At 42.1% G+C, this 19862-nt stretch overlaps 2 long non-coding RNA genes across 3 annotated transcripts in view; one reads left to right on the top strand and one right to left on the bottom strand.

Moving 5' to 3' along the window:
* LOC125330387 overlaps positions 1 to 19862 on the top strand; it is a 169234-nt gene that overhangs the window by 135069 nt on the left and 14303 nt on the right. For both annotated transcript variants that reach the window (XR_007205485.1, XR_007205486.1), the window contains 5 exons: positions 592 to 835; positions 1827 to 1950; positions 3365 to 3483; positions 3906 to 4076; positions 7698 to 7894. This is a non-coding gene — a long non-coding RNA (uncharacterized LOC125330387). The remainder of the gene's footprint in view (positions 1 to 591; positions 836 to 1826; positions 1951 to 3364; positions 3484 to 3905; positions 4077 to 7697; positions 7895 to 19862) is intronic.
* LOC125330388 lies at positions 466 to 8699 on the bottom strand. The gene is made up of 2 exons (XR_007205487.1): positions 8622 to 8699; positions 466 to 848 (listed from the first exon to the last, which is right to left on the bottom strand). It is a non-coding gene; the product is annotated as an uncharacterized LOC125330388 (long non-coding RNA).

The following is a 19862-nucleotide window of genomic DNA, read 5'->3' as shown; positions in this document are numbered from 1 at the left end:
ACTTTGCAGTGGGGGTATCTGGTACCTCCCCAGCAAATACTCCTCAATGCTTCAGTTGCCAAATTCCTCACAAGACCTTCAAATGAACCCCCATGCTCATAATAATTTCTTCTGGTCGGTTGAAGTGCTTTAGCTCTGACCATTTATGATTCTATTTATTCTTTTGAGGCTAACTTATCTGAATTCAAAACCTAGTATGTGTCAGTGCAGGTGTTTTTAAGTCAAGGTGGTTGGCTTAATGACTGCATTGAAAATAAATATATTATTATGATACTCTTTAGAGGAAAAAAGGTAAAGAGAGACACTGTTTATGTTTTATTTTTAATGATCCTACTAAATCCCAATCTTTGCTATTTCTGTCTTCTTTTGAATTTTTCCACAGAGAAATTTAAGTGTTAAATTTAACAAGGATTAAAATAAGGAAAAATATGTTTTTCCATGGAGAAACTGAAATGCAGGAATATATTATTTTGTACTAATTATTTTTATTCTAATTTTTAATACATTGCTTACAGGTGCAGTGAAAAAAGATTTTTGTCAGTAAAATGCTCTCTATGGAATCATGAATAAAACCGTATTTTCCTCAACCAGCTTCTGGTACACTCATCTGCCAGGGGAAGCCCAGGTGCCATCCTTGCAGCAGCGTAAAGGTTTGGAGCCCTGGTGTCAGTCCCAGATGTGAAAGCTGTCCCTGCAAGGCAGACCCAGGCTGAGCACATCTCTTCCTAATCTCAGAGGCTCCATCTGGCTCAGCCACCTGCAGCATGGGCAGAAGGATTTCTCCTTGTCCCGGGCTTCAGAGGACAGTCAGCAACCTTCAGGTGGTGTGACAAAGGTGATGACACTCTCTGGATTGGAAAAAAGGCACAAAGAAAAGCTTTTGTGAACACTTCACTATGTTGTTGGGTTTTTCCCTCCTTTCCACCTGAGGAGGTAATAGAGGACTGTGTCTTCTTTTGGGTTTAAGGGAGTAATTGCTGCCACTCCACACACCTCAACTTATAAGGAAATGAGTAAATCAAAGCTATAAGAACTAGTGAAATAGTCCTGAAATAACATCTGCTCCAGGCTGTGTTCAAGAATAGGTGGGTTTGGTTAGTAGGATATTAATCCTGCAATTTCCTTGTAGGAGTAAACTTTTGAGACTGGTGAAGTTCTGCTGAGAGCTCTGGAACTTGCCATGACATGCTGCCCACATTAGGAAAACCGGCAGCTGCTTTTCTTTAACTGTGATTAGGACAATATTTCTTGACACTTATTTAATTAAATAGTATTTCAAAAGAAAATCCTTGAAACCAAACTTTCTCCCAGATGTATCCCAGAAATGCCAGCTGCCTGGTGGCCTATGCTTGGCTAATGGTGTAACCCAGGCACAGTCCCTCCATTCACAGACAGATGTCTCTGCAGTGGAGATCCTGGCTATGAGGGACAGGTCCGGCTCACTTTTGGTGGAAAGCTTAAAAAATCTGACTTTTCTTTGCAATGTATCTCTGAAAGTACTGAACAGAATTCATGTTTTCAGACTAGTCCTGTGTTTTAAGTCTGTATTTTCTTCTGAACCTAAAATTCAGATGAAGTTTCTAAACTTGTTTGTTGCTATGTTCTTAAAAAAATGTAGATTGAATTTCAGAGATGCTTCCGCTGCTATGTTGTTCAAGAAGGATATATGCTTCTGAGAAGTCATCTTAAAAGAGTTCTTTGACAGACTCCCACTTTGCATCTTTGGCTTTTAACTTTGAAATTGGCAGGAGAGGGTTTTTTGTCCTGTTTCTAAGCAAAATGAGACCTGTGTGACTGAGCTGCTTTTCTTTGCTCCTCTTTTTCAGTGCCTTCTGTCAAATAATTGCTGAGCCAGTTGATCAATTTCTATCAAGTGGGACAGAAGGAGAGAGCTGTGAGACGTGAACTTTAGGAAGAAAATGGGTACTTAAGTATGTCCAAGGGTCCTGGGTGAGTGCTTTTACCAGGGAAAAATGACCACAAAGCCAGGAGCCAGCTCACCAGTCATCCCCTCGACTTTGCACCAGCCACAGCAGAGGCTGTTACCTGCCCCAGTGGGAGAGGTTCATGAGGGATCCTTTGGGAACTGGCACCTCAAGGACATGGGAGGCCCCTGTGCCACCAATGGCACAGTGAGGTGTTTGTCAGTGGATTTACAGTGAGATATTGCTCAGGAGCAACTTGTTATCTTGTGCTTGGGTCTCTGCCACGTAATATACTTTACATGAGGCCCGAAGAACACACCTATCTTGGGATGGCTAGGTTAGCCAGAACAGACAATTAGATGTTAAATAATTAAATTGTTTTAGCTATTAATTGTAAGTGAATGTTGTTTTTAATTGCACTTTAATAATGCCATGCCCTTTATAACCAAAATTAATGTTTTCTGTCTCTCTGTTTTTGAAGTACATGTCAATTTAATTAAACTATTAATGGTAGACAGATTTTAAGTACTTTATATTCTTCATTAAATTGTATCTGTTCAACAAGCATAAACAGGAAAATAGACTCAGAAGCAGATTCATGTTCTGCCTGATAAATCATTCATCATCAGATAAGATGATGAGGCATGCTTGTTTTTCTGTAGGCTCACAATGATAAACAAATCCACTTTTGTATTGTAATATTTATTGAGTTCATAGAAAAATAAACAAGACTGTTCACTTTTTATATCAGCAACAGGCTGAAAGCTGCTCTTTGCATTTATGACTGGTCAGTCAAGCAATATCTTGATGCTCTGAGGGTCAATCTTAGTTCATTTTGTCTAGGGTGCTTGTTAGCATAGCATTTCTCTGGTCTAAGATATAGTTCTTTCAGGGCCATTCAACTGCAGTAATGATGAATATTTCTACTGTTCCTGCTGTGTTAGCCAATTGTGTCTGGAAAGAATTAAAATAGCTTTTGATTTGGCAGAAATGATATATTTATAATGCAAATGTTGAGTAAGTCTCAATCCTTGTAGGACTGCAGGAAGGCTGATGGAAACAATTTTTTGAAGATTGTGAAAGACAAATTATGGCAAGGTCATTTCTTCTCTGTTGGTAAAGACTGCAAATCCTAGTGGGCTGTTAATGGGCTAACAGGCAGAAATTAAGAAACACTGCAGCAACTGCTTGTGATACATTCCTGTGCATATTATACAGGCAGACAAAGATCTAACTGGTTATAATAGAGACAACAAACGTCCTTCCTTTGTGTGGCAGATCAATCAATAGCCAGGCATGTGATCTTGTTCACTATTATGTTAGTAATGAAACCTTCTTGTGATGTGACAACTGTGGAATAACATTTGGTCACAAAGCTGGTGTTAACAAGCACAACTGGCACTCTGGTAATTAGACTGATTCCTGGTCTACTTTCACAGATTGTCGATAAATGCAGTAAACAACAGGCTGCTTTCTCTCAGAAGAAGTTATATGAAGTTGTCATCCATTTGACGGTGTCTACTGTATTCTCCTTCATCTTTTATCAGATTCTGCCAAGGTGGGGATGTGCATTTCTCTATAAAATCATGTTTTACAATAGAAACTTTGCGTGTATTGTTAAACCATCTCCTAATTAACCTCAACCTTTTCTTTCTCTTGGGAAGAAAGCTAATTTCTCAGTTACAGGTAGGCAGTTAGATGGAGATGTTCTTCCTCAAATTTTCAATGTTCTCCCCTCTGATACAGCTGTGTCTGCTGTGGACAGCCATTTATATTGTTTAAGGATAAACTGAAATCTTAAAAGCTACAGATTACCCTTGATTTAAAGGCCAAGAATATAGATCACATACAATTGTAGTATAATTTTTTACATTAAACAAAATAACTACATTCAGCCATGGACGTGCTAGCCAGCTTTTCCATCACCAATTTAGGACTGTTATGTCAAAACACATTTGCTGTGTTTTTCTCTTTCCACAGACCTGCAGTAGTGGAAAGGTGAACTGTAGTTTGGTCTTTTCACCGTCATGGCAGAGTAAGAAGGAATGAGAGCTCCTTCCCTAGGCCCTGTACCTCATCCAAGCTCACAGCCTGGCTCTGCTGTAACTCTGTCTCCTCCACTTCCACAGCAGAAGAACTGAGTTAACTGAGGTACGTCTGGGAAGCTGTTCAGTTTATTTTGCACAAGCTACGTGGCAAAGCTTAAGCTGGAGGCACTGTAAACCAGCAAGGGTTTCTATGCTTGCTCTTCTTTCATAAGGTGCACTCAGAAACTGGAAACAGTGCACAGGGGATGGTGAGTAGTGGCAATGCCATGGCATGTCTGGGCACTGGGGCTACCTGGCACTTTGCTCAGATCTGCGAAGTCCAGCTCCATGATTTCCAGCTGATTTCAAGGAGCCTTACAGGTTTGATTTGACCAAGAAGGGTTTCTTTCTTGTACTGGGCCATGTTTTGACCACTTGCTGCAGCTAAATTCACTTTGAAACATCAAGAGAGTAGTGAGCATTTCTTTATGGCCATTATCATTCGTTGCTAGATCATAATTCCCTTTGTAATCGATGAAAAGCAGTAGGAAGGAGTGTTTTACAGTAGGTACCTAGTTTTATGCAGGTTTAATGCAGGAAGATGCCTCATTAGCAATCAGTGAACATAAAAACTAAATTCACACTCATAAACCAGGGAGAGGTTTTGGACACATTCACTGAGCCATAGGTATCAAGAAGTTAGAGGATATAAATAGCAGTGAATGCAGTGTGCTAATCTGAATGGTTGGAAATGAATATCAGAGGTGTTTATTGCTGCTCCCTTCACAGCAGTCTCTGTTCTGATAAACCACTGAGGAAGACCAGTGAGGCTTTGTAAGGCTTGTAGGTTTGTACCCTATAGGCTCCTAGGAAGGAACTGTGGAAGGTAACAAAGGAATGTGTGGTGTTTTGTCTGATGGGTCAGAACAGTGTTTAGGGAGGGATTAGCAAGAGGCCTGTAGGTGTACCAAAATGCCATGCGCTCAGGGAAGGGGCAGAGCGAGAATCTCTTTTGACTTGTGGCTGGCTGTAGATGGTGGTATGATTTTGAGTGGGACCTCATGTCACACAGAATGGGTAAGGTTGGAAAGGACAGCAGTAGATTATCTGGTCCAACCTCCCTGCTCAGACAGGGTCGTTGTAGCGCACACTGCACAGGACTTCATCCAGATAGTTCTGGAATTTCTCCAGTGGGGAAGACTGGAAGGCAATCTGTTCCAGTGATCGGTCACCCTCACAGTAAAGAAGTTCTTCTTCATATTTAGGTAGAACTTCCTGTACATCAGTTTCTGCCCATTGCCTCTTGTCCTGTTGCTCAGCACCACACAGCAGAGGCTGGTCCATCTTCTGATACCTCCCTTCAGATACTGACAGACATTGATATGACCCCCTCTCAGCAATCTCCTCTTGGCTGGAAAGCCCCAGCTGCCTCAGTCTTTCCTCATGAGATGCTCCAGTTCCTCCATAATCTTCGTCAACCCCCACCAGACCTGCTCCAGGAGCTCCCTGTCTCTCTTGCTCCATCGTTCCCTGCAACTGGAGGGACAGAAATGAACCCAACTTGTGCTACAGATCCCTTGATCTGTTGACCAAAGGCCCTGAGATCCCTCTTGATTGTTTGCAACCTTCTTGTTGGGACCCTGTCACTGCCTACCTGGAAAACCTGGAAAAATAATAATCAATGGGCTGTAGCAGGCTGGGAAGTTTCTTGGTGATGTCTCTTGTGCAGGCCCCAGGGAAGCAATACAGCTCCTTGTGGGTTGGGTCTGGTCAGTGTATTGGGCCCTCCATTCCCCTCAAAAGACTTTATTTTCTGACTACCAGTGACTACTACCTTTCTTTTTTCTTCATGGAGGAGGTTTTGATGCAGGGGGTAGGCTGCCCAGTCCTAGGTGATGACTCCATCTTGAAAGAACCTTCATTCCTGTACACATTTCCCCGGTCCTCATTTTGCTGGTTCTCAGATTCCACGGCCTCATACCTATTTTATAAGGGCACCTGGGAAGGTGAGGTAAGTCATGAGGGGAATCACCTGGCACCCCAAGCAGAACCCATTTCCACTCTGCACGGTCCTTCCTTGGTTGGGAAGGCACTACAGGAGGGCTAGGTCCGACCTCCTCCTGAAAGCAGGGTCAGCCATGAGGCCAGACCAAGTTGCTCAGGTTTTGTCTGGTCTGCTGTAGTGAACCTTCAAGAGTGGAGATAATGAAGCCTCCCTGGGGCACTGTTTCACTGCTGTTCTCCTACCCAGAAATCACACTAAGAGTAAAAATGCATCTTTTCAATTGTTTCTCCAGTTTCAACATGATTTTGTTTGGACTCAGTACTTCCCAGAACTCCACACAGATTTCTATGGCTAAGCCTCACATCTATTCATAAAAGACTCAGATCTGCTGTGGACACAGCACTAAGACTGCATTGACTGTCAATGGGAGTCTATAAGCAGTGAATATTTTTTTGCTGCAGGAAGTCAGAAAATAAAGTCTGGGCTTCTAGAGGAGAGCAGGTTCAAGCACTACTAGCTGCAGTAGGTAACAAGAACATTCGTGTCATTTAAAAAAGAGGTGGTTGGTCAAGAGCATGTTGAAAGCATCACATGTTTGGAGAAACAAGCTCTGCACTTGGGAGGTAACTGAAGAAACAAGACAAGGAGATGTTTTGCCATTCATATCACTTAAGCTCTGTTGTTTTGAGATGGTTTTACCGCAAAAATGATGATGACAATGCAGAGTGTTTCCAGCACATGTCTGGATAATCTTAGCCATAGCTAAGATTGCACTATTCAGACCTTGTTGATGCACTGTCTGTAGAAAAGGTTTTTGTCAGGAAAAAGCACAGCGTTCTCGCTTCTTAGGAGTATATTTCACATTCTAAAGTGATTTCTTTAGTAAGATTGAATAAATTCTAGTTTATTAGATTTGATTTCTAAAGAAATGTAAGGAACAGAGTACAGCTAAGTGACAGAGAAGTTGCCTTGGCATTTTATGTTTATTTGCTCTCAGTTACTTCCATATTAAATTGCTCCATTTACAAGCTAGTATAATTTTTTTCCTAAGTGCCTGCTGCTCCGTCTAGTTGTGGAAAATGAAGCTCAGTTGTTTATGACCTGTGCTGTACTTCATCACTAACCTTCAGCAAGTGTACAAGTTCTGCAATGAGAATAAAGCTTCACCGGTGGTAGCACAGCATGAGGCAAAGTATAATGCATATTACTGTGGTGCACCTGTGCTGGCTTTCCCTTGCTTATTGGGATAAAAAGTGCGCTTTATTAGCAGGCAAATAGGTAAAGCTTAAGAGGCCAATCTTCTCTGCTTGGCATATGGGGCTCCCATTAACATTAGTGAGCAAAATGGATATATTTTGACAAGAGAGCAGGGACATGAGGAAACAGATAAGTGCAGAATCCAGGTGACACTTTCATAGTCGCTTTTCTGACCAAAACTGAACGTTTTGAGTCTCTAAATGTAAAGATTGCATAACGTGTTTTTATTACTTAATAACTGTCAAAAACCTAGTGAGGAAACCAGGTCTAGTCTTCACCTTTGAGAGAACGAAGTGCCAACTTCTCCCCAGCCCGTGCTTAGGCCTATCCTCAGTAAAACACCTGTTTGAAACCTTTCCCACACTCATAACAGTTATCTTCTCGTTTTTGTTTTCCCTGTGGAAATTATTAACTAAAAATTCTTTAAAAGGGAAGCTTTTGTTGCTATCTAGATATCTCAGATTTTTTCTGCACCTTTTGAAGGCTGTAGATGCATGAAAGAAGGTGTGGGAGAAGGATGAAGATCACAGATTTTCTTCTGGTGATGGACAGAGGTGTTGTGGCTCTGTGATCTCCAGCAGCCTTTCATGTCACAGCCCGTGCAGACCAGACCTGCTGTTGGGGTGGATGCTCTGTGATGGCTGGAGGGAAGAGATCAGCCTCTCCCTGGAAGGACAAAGGTGTGGCAAGCATTTCCTTAATGTTGAGTTTAGGCAAAGACAATTCTCTGAATGTCCTTCTGCACATGTACAATATATCTGTCTTCCCAATTTCTCACTGAGAGTTAGATCCTGAATTTTTAACTTGACTGGATAAGGTAACTACCCAGAAGAAATGAGAGATCAGCTGAGGACGTTTCTAAACTAGGTTTGCTGGGGAGCCTCAGGCTTATTCTGGCTTTTCAGGATGTAGCAGTAGCCAAGAACATTTATTCCCATTTCCACTTGGCGAAGAAAATTTTTTTCTTTTTAGTTTTCTTTCAGCTATGGGGTTCATTGCAATTACTTCTTTTCTGTCTTTCCAAAATCCAATTACTGAAAAGCTACTTTTTGGATGCCCTTAGCCAATACCCTGGTGTCCATTTAAAACAGCTAGACACAGATATGATGTATAACAGCTTTTTGGTTCAGTGGCAAAACTGAATCCAACTCAGATGGACTTGAATCAGGCAGTTTATAAGTTTTTTACAAAGTTAACAAAAAGTTATTTATATTCTACATCCAAAGAAAAAAAATCTTAAATATTTGATGATTTCTTTCCCAACTTTTTTAGTAGGTATTTTTTTCAATCATAACACATTTTCATTTCCTAGTGGTAAAGCTATTTTTAGAAAAAAACTCACTTTGGAATATCACATTTAACATACTAAAATCTGTTTCAACATTAAAAAAAAAAAATTCCTTCTACCTTTTCAGCCAAGGCTCTGTCCCGTACTGAGCACAACAACAAGAACTGCCCGCATCCCTCTGTGCCTCAGTTTGTGAGTGAAGTCAGCCCGGCAGGGGAGGGGCTGCACAGCCCTGCCTGGAGATGGTGGGTGGTGCCAGAGACTGCTGTGACCAGCGGCAGTGGTCTGCTCGGTCCTGCCTGTGTTACTGCTGTGCTCCACAGACTTGCTCAATTGAGTTCGAATATTTTCTGGGCTCACCTCAATGTGCTGCATTTTTATCTATGAAGCTCTTGTGATTACAGTCTAGGCAGGGCATGATTAAAGAAGAAGACCCTACTTTCCTGCTGCCCAGCTAAGTTTCATGAACTTCTGGGTAAATTCAAAGCCTGGTTAATTTTTTAGTGTATCTGCTGGGGAGAGGGCTTCCTGACACATTTGAGATCTTTTGTCACTTGGAAACATTGAGCCAATTTAGTTGACATTTTAATTTTTGTTGGATTTATAATTGTGGTCATGTGTCAAGAGGTCAATTTAGACAGCTCAGTAAGCTGGAAAAGCTAGCAACAAATCGAATCAAGTGAATATCCTTTCATTTCAACGTCTTTCTCTGCTTGTTTCAAGCCCAGAAGGAGGCCTTAAAGTTGATGAGAAGATAAATTCAATTATACTTAAAGCTAACTTTGGCTCTTAGCTCTCATACTACCTTTCCCCATCTTTGCCATCCATCCTATTGCAATCGTTTAGATTTGCCCCAATAGTAGTTTGCCTATTAGCTTTGCTAATGAATTTACTACTGCAGAAGACCACTTGCAAGACTGTCCTAAACATAATGAATGTAATTATTTAGCACAAAACCAGGGCAGCATCTTTTTTTCTCTTGACAAGAATAATTCTTTATTCTCTCATTAGCTATGTGCTTTGGTCTCAGTAAACTAGTTATTGACCTGCTCATTTAAGGAGCTTCACTCTAAATGCTTCTTCCCTTATTTAACTCGGACAAGTTCCTCTAATTTCCCCTCACCATACAATGCTAGCCCGTAAAATGTAACCATTGTTCATTTGTTGTGAAGAGAGCTGGAAGACAGGAAGCTATTCTTAGATGGATGCTCAGCCTCCTGAGCCCTGCTTGCTTGTCCCTGGTTATAATGGATACAAAACTGTATGGGGCTTAGTAGACATCATGTAAACTCTATAGGAAATCTGAGCCAATGAATCATGGAGACAGACCCCCACTGAGCATTGTGTGTCTGAATAGACTGCAAATAGATAGAAAGGCAGCTTAAGCAAGTGGCTTTCATATGACAAGAATGCATAAATTAGAAATGAATTGGGAGTATCTGTTGTTTTAAGGCAGTTAGATTTTTACTTTCTTTATAATTTTCCTCTTGTAAGAAACCACTAATTACTCAGACTACACTGAAGACTGATGCAGAGTTTTTGCATGTGTGTGGGTTTTGTTGCTCTTTAAGCCTTCTCCTCTGGATTGTCCTGGCTCAGCCTGGCAGTGCCATCCCATGCTGCCTCCCCAGCAGCTGTACAGCTACCCCATTCCATCTAGCAGTGTCTGTTGGGACATCCTGGGAGACTCCCACCTGGAGCATGACATCCATCCCTGGGGAAAGCAGGAATCCAGTGGTATCAGGTCTGTAGAGGTGCAGGTCCCCAGTCCCAGCCAGGAGCACAGCACCAGCTGACCTGGGGTTATCCTTTGGCAGAGGTGGCAGCCTCTCATCTCACCCTTGCAGTACTCAGCGCTGAGCAGCAGTCAGCTGCCTCCTGTTCTCCTTGGGCTAGTTAGGACTCCTATCAGGTGGGCCCTGACCATCAGTGAATAAAAGCACATGGCATTTCCAGGCAGGCTTCTGAAATCAGCCATTGGCTGACCAGTGGGGACGTCCCAGGGGCACCAAGGAGCAGAGCCTGCTTGGCCTCCCATCTGTCCTAAGTCAAAGGGTGGGCTGTGGGTAGAGAGGCTGAGATTGCAGGGCCGTGTAATGAAGGCAAGGATGAGGAGAGTGCAAAATCCCGAGACATAGCCTTTCCCCAGCCTCATGGTAAAAGCCTCATCCCAGAAGGAATTTTTTGCATAGGGATTCAGTAGACTCCTCCAAGAGGGATACTCACTCACTACATCCATGGTCTGGAAGTGGGAAATAGTCAGCATTCACAGCCCCATCTCCTGCTGATCTGCTTAGTGAAAGCAAGTGAACCACCCAAGGAGCAGCTGCTATCTACCCCAGCTTTCTCTGCAGCAGCACTGCAGATCAAAGGCTAGGAGTGGTAGGGATATGTCCTTCCCCATTGCCTTTCCAGCTGGGACTGGGAGAGAGTGGAGGATATTGGTGGTGTGGCTGAGACAGAGCAGCCTGAAGGAGGACTGGCAGTTCTGGTGCAAGCTCACCTGCCAGCTGGGAAAGGGACATTTCACTTGGAGATAGTGCCATGTGGACTGTGGCTGTTCTCATGCCTCCTGCATGTGATGAGCTGGTCTCACAGACAGGGTTATGGTGCTCTCAGGTCTCAGAGAGCAGGGTCAGGTGTTTGCAGGAGTGCTGCTGCTGGCACCCACCTTCTGCTCAGCAGCAGCAGAAGTCATCTCTCCTCTGAGGCAGCCGATGTGGTGGTGGTGGGTCCAGGAGCTGCTAGGTTCAAGGGCTGGCAAATGGGCCTCTGTAGTGGCTGACTGCCGTTTTGTTACTTGCTTTTTGATTGTTTTCTGGCTTTTTTTTCTGTGCCTTTTTTGTTAACTTTGATATTTTCTAAAATGAAATATCCTGTCTCTAATTGTTCACAGATTGTGATAATAGACTGTGGGCAGATGGCCCATAGTTTGTGGTCCAGCAATGATATGAGAGAGACAGCAGCCCTCGGTTGTGTTTATAAATACTGGTGCTAAAGCGTCACTGTTTCCTATGGCCCAGTGTGGGCTACATTTCCTCCTGCTGTAATGATCTGGGTTTCTCACTGTGTCCCTTATGCCAGAGGCCCACATGAGGTCCCTGGCTATCTATAATCTGTATGGCCTCTGATGGGTCTCCAGATGGGCCCTGGGGGTGGCATCACTTTGTCTAGGGAAACAAAGAGGCCTTTGTCTTTTCAGGTGGGGGGAAGGTGACACCTGAGGGACCTGACTAAAAATGGAGGGGAGGAGAACAGGCAGGACAGCTGAGAGACCCAGCCTGGGAGGCCGACACCCTACAGTGAGGGCAGGCTGGAAATGAAGAGGCTGTGCCTGTGGGCAACCTGTCAGACTCTGTGTCCCAGGGACACATCTCCTCATCCAGCCCCTCTGCTGATGGTATTCCAAAAGCCAGTGCCAGGAGTGCCACTGCCCTGTCCAAAAGGCAGTTCAGCTTCTTGTGAAGCAGTTGTCCCCTGTGGGCTGGGGAGCTGCTCTAGGGCAGCAGGGGGAACGTGAAGCACCCTGTGTTTATGTTTGCTGTCTGCGGTGTGTCTGTCTTGTGACAACCACAACAAATCTGTGGAAATGTGGCTCGCACAGCATAATGTAAAAAACCATCAGATTTTGTATTAGAAGTGAATATAAATTACAAACTTACACACTGCAGAAAGTCAGTGCAAGCTATTTTACAAGGGCATGTAGTGATAGGATAAGGTGTAATTGATTTAAACTGAAAGAAGATAGGTTTAGATAAGATATGAGGAGAAAATTCTATACTGTGAGGGTGGTGAGGCACTGGAACAGGCTGCCCAGAAAAGCTGTGGATGCCCCATCCACAGAAGTGTTCAAGGCTGGGTTGAATGAGGCTTTGAGCAACCCAGTCTAGTGTAAGGTTCACTGCCCATGGCAGGGGTGTTGGAACTAAATGATCTTTAAGATCCTTTCCAACACAAGCCAGTCTGTGATTCTATGGTTTATATTTAAGAAGGGAAAATAAGGCACTGTATTTTAGCTGTCTGGCTTTCTCAAAGTTATCCCTAAAATTCTAATATTTTTAATAGTAAACCTTTTAGTGTGTGATATGAGGCAGTTTACTTTCAAGGTGTTTTTCAATTTCTCCTAGGTAGATTTAAAAAAAAAAATCAGCTTTTTTTTTAAGCTAGCATTTGTCTGTTTGAATGTAATTGTGCTGCAAAAACTTAGCAATAAACACCTTCACCTTAGGGAAAGGTTAACAGATTCATTGCATTTTTATGTTTAAATAATGATGCTTTAATGTATCTTTTTCTTGTCTGTAATTCCAGCTGTCTTTATAAGAGTAACTTGTCTTGTCAGTGCATGAATTCTCAGATAAAAATTAGACAGATTATGAAGAAGTTTACTGTCAGTGGAGGGCAGGCAGCAGGACAAGGCAGCATGACTAAAAAGTATTGTTCAGAACCGTCTTCAGCCTGAGATTTAGAAGGCTGTGTATCCTCATTCTGTTCCAAATGGTTTAATTACAGGTTCTGTGGGGCTTATTGGTGTGTGAGATTGCAGGACCAGGTCTCAGTTCCCTAGTCATGACTCATGGAGCTGCTGCCAACCATTGTGTGGCTCTGCAAAAGATGAGAGATGTGCAAATGTAAAAATGGTGTGCGAGGCACTAACTGCTCTCTGATGTACCCTGCAGTACCTAAAAAGACTTTTCTTTGGGTCTTGTTGAGGACATTGCAGGGAGTTCTCATTTTTTCTCGACTTCCTGCACCATGAAAGGCAGAATTAGTTTTGAATGGCAGCATTTTCCTAATGGCCCCAAGTTTCACTTGTAATGGCAATAGCTGACAGAGAGTTAATGTGTATGTAACATGAACCCTTCTCAGTCCTCAGCAGAGGGAGTATAGTGCTGTGGCATCGTGTTTTTCCACCTGGTCAGTACATTTCTAGCTCTGATAGCTGTTCTTTGCCAATCCTTGTTAGTTATTTCATGTGAAACATCAGTAAGGAAAGAGAACAGTGTGACTGCAGTCACTTAATTCTACAGAGCTCTTTCTATTTCTTAAAAGTCACTGTTTTCCTATGAAAAATGGTGTGGCACTGAAATATTAGACTGTAAATTGCAACAGGAAGATTAATATGTCTTCTATCTTGGTAAGTTTTCCCATTATATCACTAGCACTGAGATCTAAACTTGTTTTTCGAGGTTTTATATAACTCACAGAAACTTTGATTTGATGCACACAATCTTACTATCTCTCTTCCACTGCTTGACTGGTCTTTGCAGGTTTGGTTAGATTTATTTAACAGCATTTTAGCAGAATCAACTGTGTATCAAGTGATTACCTATAATACAGTTACAGCACTTCCACAATTGAGTAAATGCTAAAATAAGAAGCAGGGCAAAACATGATGAGCATGTGTTAGGAAACAGTGCTGAGTTATGAGTTCTGCCTGTGCAAGACAGCAATGCATAAAGGCATTCCTCAAGATTTATATTTGAAAATGTGAACACAAAAGATGAAGGGTTTAGTATCATTTTTACTTTTAGAGGGAATGTCCTTTTGAGGGTTAAGGTGCAAGCTGTTTCTTCATCTCTAGCAGTGGGCTTTGCCTCCCACCCACTAAGAGAAGAAAGTGCCCTGCGACACTGTGTGGACCTTTGGTGAAGTTACCTTTTTTAGTTGCTCTTCAGGAAGCCTTTTCTTGTTCCAGCTTTGTGAGACTCTCAGGTAGTCTTGTCAGAGCTGTTATTTCCAGCCTCATTGTCCACTTGTGGTGTGTTACCTGAGTACAGGACCCTCCTGTGCAGTGGAGAACACAGGCACACGTGTCCCCATCACAGACATCTTACTGTTTAGCAGAAAGTGGAAAGGGAGGCAAAAAGCCCTGACATCACAAAGGCTTGTGCTGTGTGATAACCTTGAATCCATGATTTATTTTTCTTCTCTGCAAATATATATTTGTAGCTAAAACCACCCTTTCAAGCTTCTCTCATGAGACTGATAATTTCTTGGCATTCCAAGAGAAGGGGGTCACTGGTGTTCAGAGGAGCAGCTGAAGTAGCAGCATTATACAAAGCATAAACACTTTCATAGTCAGTAAATGAAAGCAATGTACTTTGCTCCAATACTCATCAAACAGAAAGAAGAATCTGTCTCAGCATGCTGTAGGATGATCATTAATTTTTAATAGTGTTAATGTTTATTAGTGACAGATGATTGACTTTAAGTGCCTTATGAATAATAAATAAATGATGTGGATTTTGGGCATCTGCCTTAGATTTGTATGCAAAGCCAGTGGGACTAACCTTCACAGTTTGAGAGAAGTGTAGCTTCAATTCCTCAATATATGCTGTAACACAGACTGTAAGACTTCTTGGGCTTTAGCTGTGATAAATCTGGAAGGCCTTTCTGTTCCCTTTCTTAGGACACATTGACTGCTTAGTGGCTTCAGAGTGAGAGGGGAGCTCACTGCAGCTCTTTTGGCTAGGGCAGAACTGCAGGAAGGTGCATTATTCACTCTGAGGCTCTGCTGGATTTCATAACACTTAAACACCTGTGTCCATCAAACAGAATGCACAGGATCGCAGCTAGAGCTGCTCTTGACTTTGTAATTTCATTGACTGACAGTTTAATATCTATTTATTTTCACATCTGACTCTGGTATAGACAGGCTGGCATCCTGAATGTCAGGATATTATGCTGACAACTGTGTTTTTTCATTACTATAGAAAAAAAAGGATTCTTACTCATAAGTAAAGAGGTTCTTTTCAGGCTCAGCAACTGTAATAAAGACCAAATTATACTTCATATAAATTTGGTAGTAAGAGTGATAGGTTATGTGTACATATTTATATAGGAACAAGGGCACACAGTTTTCAACTTTCTAGTAATCTGTCTCTTCCATATCCTGTGAAATGCCATGTAATCATATTGTTTAAATAGCTGGAACAACTGCCTTAACCACAGACTCTCCTAACCAGCATGATCTTTGCTTAAATTAGATGTTTAAAATTGCTCTCTTATTTTGACCCAATTTTATTTGCTTTCTAAACAGAAGCAAATGGCTTATCCCATCTAAATTCTACAATATTTGAAGCTACTTAAGAGAACGTTTCAAAAAAAGAGAAATGTGTGTGTTTTGGTGAGGCTGTGCTGATGTTTAGAGAAAAAAGGGTAAAACTGCTTTCATATTGGGCACTGGCCAAGTGGCTGATGACTCCATAATAATGTTCTCCAGATGTTAGGCAGTTAAACCAGACCAAAATGCTGTTGCTAACTTATTGTTATTCAGCATTTACTATATAAACAGAAAATTTGTATTTAATTCCACTTTAGTTCAATGGATTGTGATTAATATTGTAATTACCCCAATTCAGAGAACTTTTTCACCAGACTCTTCTGGGTTTTTTCAGAGCATAGCACACTGTACATCAGCCCTAATTATATGGTGTATCTGACTGGGATCTGCCCTGTAATCACATGCCCTAGTGTACCCTGAACTACTGGGTCTTGCCTCAGCAAGGAGGAGACACAACTGCACTCTGTAAAACATTTCAAGACACTGAAATTAAATTGCATCTTATCTTGGAAAAAAAGAGAATTGCTCTCAAAATTCACAGCCTTTAGCTGGTCATCAGATGATGTGAAATCATCAGAACTCATCTGATTTCTCAGCAGTCACAGCATTAATTACTTTCATTAATGAAACACCTTGCTTATGATTTTTGAAGATTTTTTTATTATGCCTAAGTGCCTTATCTCTGTTGCAGAGTGTAGTCAGAGCAGACAGTGTTGCACACATGTGGTCAGGAGACGTGGCACTCTGCTGACAGGATATAGGGCATCCCCATCTCTTTTGGGTGGGCAGATACTCCCACAGTAGTGCCTCTTAGTGCACCACAGCTGGTCTTCCTTGCCTAGCCCCAGCTTGGTCCGTACACCCATCTTCAGCCTGGCTTGCTGCTCTTGAGCACAGGTAGAAGTCTAGGCTGGGTTGTCTTTAAGGGTGGGAATCTGGGCTACTCCTGTTCCTGGAGAGGCACATCACTGCCCACGGTGGGTTTCTGCATTGCTCTTTCAGAAATCATAGCACAGCTTGCACACTCGGAGAGCCTTGGGTGTCACACATTCCTTCAGGAACCAGCTGGTGGTGACAGCATGCCTGGCTTTTCCCCAGTGTGTCCCTGGGATTAGTCACCTCACTGCTCTTAGACACTTCAAAATCCTCAAAAATCAGGCCTCTGGCACATGTTGGGTGCTTTGCTGTTGCCACACTGTACAAATACAGATGCAGAGACCCACCTTGGTGGTCAAAGGTAAAGAGAACACAGTGTTTGTACCTTTTGGAGTACATAACCATCAGGGTCAGATTTTGCATGATAAAAGCAAAACTGATTTCTGTGCAGCCAATCAAAGGGGCAATATTTTAAGCCCTGGTAAGGGCTTTGTGCTCTGCTTCCATTTACAGCAATGTCAAGAGTATAGCAAGGACAAATGGGAATCATGCGTGATCATAATGTTCCTATTTATATACACATAAAATAGAACAGGCTTTTAAAAGCTAATACAATTTTCTATTATAATGATAACCTTAATAACAATATGGTTTCACTGCAAAGATATAAACAAATATAATAGAAAGTGAGATAATGCCATAAAATGGATGCATTGGTTTTGGAATTTGAAGGACACCTGCCAGAAAACATTTACCAATCCACAGCAAATGAAATACAAACTTACCTTCTGCTGTTGCCTGGATATAGCATATTTACTGTGCAGTTTTCTTATCACTGTGGATTTCGAAGATAATTAGTTGTTGTTGTTTAGTGTATAATATCTGACCTAGAGTTTACCAGGACTCACTAAACAAATGTTGAAATAAGAAAAGAGATAGTACTCTTTTTTTAATTCCTTGGAAGATGCAAAACTGATAATGTGTGTTTCCACAGTGCAGCTCTACATGAGCTAGATATGTTATGATTATCTCAAGCATTTTATTGAAGTCTTCTGTTTAGATTTTGCATATACTTTGCTGCTAGCTCAATTGAAATGATCTGCAGTTTCAAAGTAAAAATTAGGTTTGTCTCCTTTAATTACAAATGTTAAAAATATTGTGAATGAAGGAAGAGCTCACCAAAACACATCCTATGAACATTGTACCTATGTATCTAGAATGTGTTTTTATAAAATATTGTAGATTTTATTTATGAAATTAGCCTTCTTCCTCTTATGGCATAATTTGTCCCATAATTTGCTTCTTTTGCTGAAATCACAAAATACTCAAATTCTCATAAGACATTGATTTTCTTTGTAGCTTCCATTTCAGTTCTTTGCTGATTGTGTATCTGTTCCTTTTAATTATTTAGCAGCCTTTTGTCACATAAATGACCAGTCTTTCCTCTCAGTATGAAATACCCATAACCATGAGTGCCGGAGTGGATTGCTGGGTGGTGTTTATTATCTTGTGTTACTTCACCATGTCTTTATTTATTCGCATTCTTGGCACATTGGCAATCTGCTGATTTTCCCTCCTCTTCTTGCTGAAGGATTTCTGGGGAAAAGGACCCATCTCCCACCAGATGCTGAGGTAGCTGAGCTATAATGTGTAGTAGCCAGGAGCAGGAAGGTCTCTGGGGTGGAAAATGCAGGGTAAGAAAATGCAGAATTAAAAAAAATTCAAGGATGGCTTGTGTCTTTGTTGTTGCTGGGTGACTCCTGCTTTCTGCCCAGTTTAAGGGTGTCAGAACTTGAACTTCTCCCTCTTTGGGGTGACAGGAGCAAGAAGGAATGAGAAATGTTTGTTTCTTCTTTTCTCAGGCATGGTTTATGATGCCCAATACATTTGGAGGTGGGCTAGGAGTATTTGGCAGGGGAGGGAGGACCTGGAGGCCAGAACTGTCTCACCAGTGTAGGAAAATTGGGAGCATGGCTCTGCAAAGAGCTGGAAGGGGATGAGGGCTGAGCTGCTGTGTCTGCTGGGGATCTGGGGCAGCGAGTGGGGTGTCAGCACACAAGGCTGCACACGCAGTCCCTGGGCAGCAGCCAGGGCTCCAGCACACCAAGACACGGTGCTGCCTGAAGCAGCTGCCTGCTCGTGCACAGCTGTGTCTGAAATGTGCCCTGGGAAATGGTTGCAACACAGGCAGAATCAATACACCTACCTTTACTTGAGTTCCACTGCCTTTCCCTCCCTGACAAAGTGTGGGGTTTTTTCTGGTGCTCCCAGCTGTTGTGATTTCACAGACTATCAGGGCAATATACCATAGATGCTTTCATTATTACAGAAAATGCAGCTAGGTAGGTAAAATGTCAGTCTGAATGCTTCCTTTGCCCGTGTGACGTAGGTTTAAATCTGGAGCAGGGCATGTGATTTCAACTTGCCTTGAGCATAATAAGGAAGTAATTATTCAGCTATTGAGAAAGGTTCTAATATCATTACAGCCTGAATGTCCAGGCGATATCTGCCTATTATTTGAAATGGTTTCAAAATACTTGGGAAAAAAAACCAAACAAACCCAACCCTCACATTCAAGTCACATGGGAAGAATAAGAGTTATAATAAAAAAGTGTTATAATTCTAAATGTCAGTTTAGCATATTTTAGCCTATTGGATCTTTATACAGAGTTGAATAACATCTTTCATGAAGTAAATGTCTTTTTGGTAAACTGAAGGGGACAATAATATTTAAAGGTCAGTTAACATGGAGAGCTGGTTCTAGTTATTATTATTAAAGATCCAGCTATATTATCTTTACACAACATTACCCCACAAATCCTTATTAAAACTGCAAAAAAACCTGCACATCTTTCCTTCTTTTCCTCACCCCTCCTCCTTCCTGCCATGATCCTGAGATCCTTGATTCTGCCTTTTCTTTGGATGTAACAATTTCTCTAGTGGGATAGCACTGGATGATCCTCACCCTGCCTCTGCCATGCTGCATCTGAAAGAGTCATACATTATAGTTGCTGTCAATGCTGCCAACTAGAAAAAGCCCTCTCATTTCTACATTACATTTCAGCCTCCCACGTATGACATGAGCTACCCTGCAAACAGTTGTTTAATAGTTTTCAGCTGCTTAGGAAATGGTAGTTGATTTCAAAGGGGTTTTTTTATTCAGAGAGAAGTTGCAGTAGTGTGTTGTGTGACTGCTACTGCGTTTAATTGGAAGCAGGCAGGCTGTCTGTCTGCCCATCTCACTGCCCACCCAGCCGTGACCAATTGGTATTAATAGTCTGCACAATGCCATGGTTCATTTATGCACAAGCACCCCCTCCCCAGAAAACTCTCCTGGGAGGGATACTGTCACAGAGTGCATGTCTCCCAGGGCTGGGGGCTCGAGGGGCTGTGCTGCAGGCTGGCAGCACGGGGCGGGCAT

This window comes from Corvus hawaiiensis, chromosome 9, assembly GCF_020740725.1.
Source record: "Corvus hawaiiensis isolate bCorHaw1 chromosome 9, bCorHaw1.pri.cur, whole genome shotgun sequence".
In the NCBI taxonomy this organism is placed as follows: domain Eukaryota; kingdom Metazoa; phylum Chordata; class Aves; order Passeriformes; family Corvidae; genus Corvus; species Corvus hawaiiensis.
The sequence above is the reverse complement of the archived record's forward strand: the minus strand, read 5'-3'. Positions and strand labels throughout refer to the sequence as shown.